Here is a 6,680-nt window from a genome sequence, read left to right on the forward strand (position 1 = left end):
TAACCACATAGCAAAAAAACAAAAACAAAAAAAAAGGTACCTGGAAGAGATTAAGGCAAGCACAGTGTAATTGAAGGGATCTAGAGCGTCGTGAAACCATCTCAGTCGGTCAAACGTTGGACCACAGAGCAAACACGTCATTCTTCATCATCTGTCACTTTTCTACCTTTTTTACGGTTCAAATGAACTTCTGTATGTCTGTACTGAAAGAAGCTGCTATTTTTTTCTCGTTTTCTTTTGTGGTTGTAATATATATATCTATATGTAAAACAGATCCTTCGGGTTAAATCCTTTAGTGTCCACTACCATCTTGTACTTTTGCATAAGAAATATATACTATTTATATTTTCTGCCCCTTTTTCTTTTTCTCCATCCACATTAGAGTGCATTCGTTTCAGAATGGGTTTTTTTGTTGTTCTCTTTTGGCATAGATTAAAAAAAAAAAAACAACAAAAAAAAAAAACACAACAGTACAAATTCACTTCATTGTGGAATTCATGGTGGCAGACTCTATTAGCAGTTAAACACTGTGTCTTATCAAATCAGATTCTCAGGTTAAATCCAAACCATCATTTCAAGCACCTTAAACATGTTAAAGATATTTTTGTTTGTTTGTTTCCATCACAATACAATCCTGTTACATACTGCAGGAATAGGATTAAAGGAATCGTTTGGCCAAAAATTAAATTTGCTCCATTTTAAACAAAAAAAAAAGTTGTTTTTTTTTTGTTATTAGGGATGCATCAATACCATTTTTACCTCCAGACCAAGTACGTGTGTTTTTGCTACTCACTGATACTAATACCGAAATGAGTAAAATACCGAGTATAAAGCAATCAGGGGCATCATGGAACATTTTCTTTAGCTTTATGTCGCTAGCTGCACTGTGCTCCTGGTAATGACCTCATGAGTTGTATGTTTAAGATGTCATGATGTTTAAACATGATCTTTTAGTAAAGAACGCGAGAGCACAAAGAGCAGCGATCGTTCAAAACGAGTGCCGTCAATTATACAAAGAGGAACGCGTACGTTTTTATAAGTCTCAGTGCTCGCAGAACTGAACTGCTCTTACACACCTTGCACTTGTTTTTAGTGACCAGATGCTGTTGATATTTTTGCAGAGCACAGTGTGCAGGCTGCTTTGCTTTCTTTCGCCATCATTAATTTGTCAGACATGTCTGGAAAGTTGTCATGTCACTTCATCTGTTTATTAACCTGGCAACATGCACTGAGCTGACGTCGTGTAGTGATGTCGTCACACGGTTTCAGATGTTGACGTCGGAGCTACGAGTATGAGTAAACGCGCATGGTATCAAACCAGTAACTGGTAACTGTATCGGTTTTGATGCATCCCTAAGTTTTTACCTTAACTGCGAATGACCAGTCGAGACATGGTGCTCGGTGTCCTGCTTTATTAACTCTGTGCAGTTTGAGAGAGGTGTATGATTTAGCATGTAGGCTGTATGATGGTAAACAGGTCATGATAAGCTTCTCTTACTTTAGTCTTTTAGTGCTCCAGTGCATAAATCAATAAAGAAGGTGTTTCTGGCACTAAACGTGCTCCTTGCCATGTAAGTTTGGTGCTTGTGTAAGTTGAATTTTTGGCTGTTATTTAATTAGTGACTGACACTGCCGCCATGCTTATGGAAACCCATTGAACTGCCTGCTCGCATAAACATCATCAAAAGAAGCATTAAAGAGATGATTAGGCAAATCTATGCAGAAATTGTGCTCACATAATATAGTGGTCCCTTTCATCCATTTCACAATCAAAAACTTTGACTCGTGCCAGTTTTTTTTTTTCCTCCTTCCTTCAGTTTTTCCTCTTCCTCCTCTATTTGTATCATTATTTATTTTGATTTTTATTTTTTTTTGTGATGTGTTTAAAATCACTGTAAAAATCCCCCTTGTGTTTGAGTTATTTTTCAATTTTTTTTTCATGGCTTTGGGACTTGTTTGTTTCTCCTTCAAGCATTTATCTACCTCACCCTTTTTTTTTATATATATAAATATATGAACCTGTATATAAAGAAAATTCATCAGATTTCTTTTCCCCCCAGCCAAAAAAAAGGACTCTGTAAGTGCTCTGTGTATGTGAGTAAACCTCAAACACTACCAACCACGGCCTGGCGGCGGAGGCGCGCTGGCATTGTGGAGGTTCGGACAAACTGGCTGCTTTCTTGCATCCCTATACGGTTTCCAATTTGTTCCTTATTTATTTTAGAAAAAAAGGCCTTATAAGTTAGCTTCAAATGTGCTGGAACGTTGTTGACATTTAATTTATGCCTCTTTTGTCTTGCTGAGACGGGGGAAAACGGTACTGAGACGTCAGAGTGAAACGGTCCTTTATTCATCAAGATGGGTTTTTTTTGTTTGTTTGTTTTTGTTTGTTTGCTTTTCCCCCACAATTGTTCACCAAGTTCTATGTTTTCTCTCAAGCTTTATTGTAATTGTAAGTTCATTATTGAGTATTGTGTTGGAATTTAAACATGAATTGAAAATCGATTGCCGAGAACGTTGTCGACTGTATGTTGGTGGCTTCTGAGTCAGTATTGTTTGAATGGCTTCTGGTGAATTTAGATGTTTTGTGCCGGGCGTCGGAAAGCTGAACCACTTTAGAAATGGGTGAAATTGTAAGACGATTGGACCGAGAGTTTAAAGGACATGACACTAAATTTGCTCTTGCCTTTATACATTATGCAGCCAACAATCAGAACCGATATGGCTTGGTTAAAAGTGAAACGGGTTGCTGCAGAAAACAGTAGCTATTAGTCCTCATCATTGCTCTCTCTTTACTCAACTGCCTTAAAATTAGGCATGTGCTGATATTCAGTTTGGATATCATGAGAAGTTCTGACCTTTCATCGCGGTTAATGATGCGGCCTCCTGTCTTCATGCATCTCTTGATAGCCTTCATCCTCCCCAGCTGGAAGCTGACGTATGACGGGAGAGCTTGCTGGTGCGTGGGACTTGATCCAGACTAAATTGGGGAGAAAATCAGGGGAAAATGTTTTTATTGACTTCCTAATTTTGCCTCGACCTTCTGCAGAGATCGTGTTGGGTAAGGAGCCAGTTTAACAAACATGATTGTGAAAAGTCAGTGTACCTAACGATGTGCCATTACTTTACACAGCAGAGGTCCCGATTTGATCAAGTTGTTGGATAGCTGTGTGCCGTAGTGTAATGCTCATAAGCTTAATCAGTTCCATTTATGCTAGCTCTTAAAATATCCAGGATGCCCCTGTGCCTTCTCGTTATCAAACTAGAGAAGAGCCTTTACGTACTCTGGCAAGAAGCAAAGTTTTAAAATATTCAAATGAACCTAATAATAATACCACCGGAACAAATCTGACCGAATGAATCGGCCGTTATTTCCGCAGCTATGTTAGAGTGAACAAAGTGACCACGCGTCACATTTCCCATCGTAAACCTATAATTCGTTGAGATTGGACATCATTTGTATCTCATTACGTTAAATACAAACGAAATAAATAAGCAGTAACTGCTTTCAGTGCAATTCTTTGAAATCTTACAATGCAGTTTTTTCCCTTTTCTCTTTTAATATTTAAGAATGCTAGAGCTTCAGGTTAAGATGTATACAAAAGCTAAACATATTTACAATCTATACAGTTTATAGGAGAGAACGTCAGAATTTGCGCATTTGAAGGGATTTCCCAGGTCACAACATATTTATCCAGCTTTGAAAGATCAGATCTTTTCATTCAGGACCGACGTTATCTCCTTAAACCGTCACTCCGATGACATGTATGGGTACTGAGAATGTTCTGTTAAATATTGCGATATATCACAGATTATCAGCACATGCCTACTTCACACAGAATGGTAAAGCCATTTAGGACTGATGCTGCAACTGAAAGCTAGGATTGAAGGACAGATGGTACAAAATTTTGACGCTGGACAAGCTCTAACATCGCCCTGATGATCCTACTCTTTCAGTAGCTGTCCATCCTTAAACATACTGTCCCCTCTGAAAGTACTACTACTGTCCCCTACTGTAACTGCAAGGTCAACTCTTGGTTGTTAGTACTTGTCTGGTTGATACACCAGTGGTTTCATCCTTTTTCAGGACAATCCAAATTGTTGTATTGGCTATGCCCAATGTTTGTGCAATGCCTCTGATTGATCTTCCTTTCTTTTTTCAGCTTCAAAATGGCTTGCTTTCTCCCACAGACAGCTCTCTGGTCTTCATGTTGGTTTATCCTTTTTAACGACAAATGCAGTCTTCACAGGCAAAACCTTGGGCTCAAACCTAGACTAGACATTCAGAGCTATTCGTTCTTTAAACAGTCAATCTAACGGGGCACACCTGGGCAACAAGAAACACCTGTCAGTCACATATTCCAGTATTTTTTGGTGGGTTCAAACTAAAGGAGCCATGTTCTAAGTTGTTTAATACATCTAGATGTAAATATGAGGAAATGAAAGCTGAAATTCTGATCTGTCGTCTTATATTCATCTTTTGATCTCAAACGCAAATTTATTCAGTGTGTAGGGGGGGAACCCCAAAGTTTTGGCCTTGCCGTTCCAGTACGTTCAGAGCGGACTGTAAAGTCACTTCAAATTTGTAATACCATTCTGGGTCCTGGGTCAGATTGCCATTGGGCTCGGTTTCCTCAGGGCTTCTCTGCTCTGCTGCTCATCACACTGCTGCTCCCCATCACTCACCTTCTGCATGACTGATTCTGGTCCTCACACTGTACTCTACCGGTACATGCTTTTCACTAAGAGCGGGGCAATGATGTGGATTAGAAATGAACTCCTAGTTCTCGAAATAAAGATTTTATTCACTTTATTCCATATAGACATTTTTTTAACCAATGAACATTGATATTTGTACAAAAAAAATAATAATAATAACAATAAAATATGGGGTTATTAAAAAAAAGAGAGAAATATATAGTTTAAAGATATTTAACAAAGGATAAGAAATATATTCTAGATATGGAGCTCAAGATGTTGTGTATAGAGAAGGTGGAACATGAGGAAGGTCTGTGGTCCAAGCTGCTTCTTCAAGCCTGGATGGTTCCAAGTTTAAAGAAAAACAGGTACTTTATAAACATTTTTCATGTATTGTTTTGCAGAAGAAAAAAAAAATAGAAAGGAAAATGTGCCCCATGAATATGACCGATGTTAATGATGGTTTTGTTTATAGTGGCACATTGCTGGTTTTTTTTGTTTTTTTTTTAAACGTGTGTGCGCGAGTGTGTATGTGATATTTGCTACGAAAAAAAAAATAAATTCAGCTCACCAGCTTTGTCATTTGTGTTGTTTTGTATAGACTGATTTATCGACATGGATTTTAAATTAGTCATTTATACCGTAAATATTAAAGAATACAAGGATTAAGGATGTCTTAAAGCATGTAGTAAATGATTCACAGGTTCATTGTTGTATGATTGTCACAGTTTGATGCTTCTCTTGTACTCTGAGTAACAGTAGTAGAATTATGCACAGACGTTTGGCACCAATGAACATAAGTGTATTAATGTCTGCCTTGGATCTGTAAAAACTGGGCAAATTCATTCAAATAACTTCAATCTTTAAAACCTACTACTGAATTACAGAAAGCATTCACTTAACAAATTTACTATAGTAGAACTGATTCAAATTTTTGTTTTTTTAAATGACTGATCAAGGATAAAACAGTTACAAGTAGTTTAATTATGAAAAATTGTCAAGCAAGGAATAAAACACTTGAAGGTGTGCTGAGGTAGGAAAATAATCAACGACAGGGTGGTGTGATGTGGAGTCCCTGTTAGCGCCCACAAGTTTGTATAAGTTAGTATTTTCCTATAACAGTGTTTTATTCCTCTTAATACCACAGAAATTCTTTCAAATATTTTTTTTTATCCGTTTCTAGTTCATTTATTGTTGAGTGTCAGTGAAACAAATTAGTTCCTGTTATCACTTACATTATAGTAGCTATAAACAGTCGACTTAAACAAGGCTTTCCTCTGGCGGGAAACGTGTCTTTACCTCTGACTTTAAAAGCGCTGGCACTCCTTCCATAGCTGCTAAATAAACATCTCCTTACAGAAAGTCTCCTTACAATCCAGTTGCTCTTGAGTTCCAACTTACGGACTGAACTCCAGACATTCTCCTTTAGGATTTTCTGGTAGAGAGCAGAATTCATGTTTCCCTCAATTATTGCAAGTTTCCCAGACCCTGAAGCAGCAAAGCATCCCCACACCATCACACTTCCACCACCATGCTTGACTGTAGATATGATGTTCTTTTTGTGGAATTCTGTGTATAGTTTACACCAGATGTAACAAGACCCCTGTCTTCCAAATACTTCGACTTTCAACTCATCGATCCACAGAACATTCTCCCAAAAGATTTGAGAATCATCAAGGTGTGTTTTGGCAAAATTCAGACGAGCCTTAATGTTGTTCTGGGTTAGCAGTGGTTTTCATCTCGCCACTCTTCCATGGATGCTGTTTTTGCCCAGTGTCTTTCTGATAGTGGAGTCATGAACAGTGACCTTTATTGATGTAAGAGAGGCCTGTAGGTCCTTTTGATGTTGTCCTTGGTTCTTTTGTGACTTGCTGGATGAATAGTTGCTGTGCTCTTGGAGGAATTATGGAAGGTCAGCCACTTCTGAGAAGGTTCACTACTGTGCCAAGTTTTTTTCCATTTGGAGATAATGGCTCTCACTG

The 6,680-nt window shown here is 38.0% G+C and overlaps 1 protein-coding gene across 1 annotated transcript in view; it reads left to right on the forward strand.

The window, feature by feature from the left end:
- Positions 1-5,280, forward strand: part of igf1rb (insulin-like growth factor 1b receptor) — a 92,743-nt gene extending 87,463 nt beyond the window's left edge. The window contains exon 21 of the mRNA XM_017478356.3: positions 1-5,280. This exon is cut by the window's left edge and continues 1,441 nt beyond it. The gene's annotated coding sequence lies outside the window, so the exon portion shown is untranslated.
- The last annotated feature ends 1,400 nt before the right edge of the window (positions 5,281-6,680 follow it).

This window comes from Ictalurus punctatus, chromosome 10, assembly GCF_001660625.3.
Source record: "Ictalurus punctatus breed USDA103 chromosome 10, Coco_2.0, whole genome shotgun sequence".
Lineage (NCBI taxonomy): Eukaryota > Metazoa > Chordata > Actinopteri > Siluriformes > Ictaluridae > Ictalurus > Ictalurus punctatus.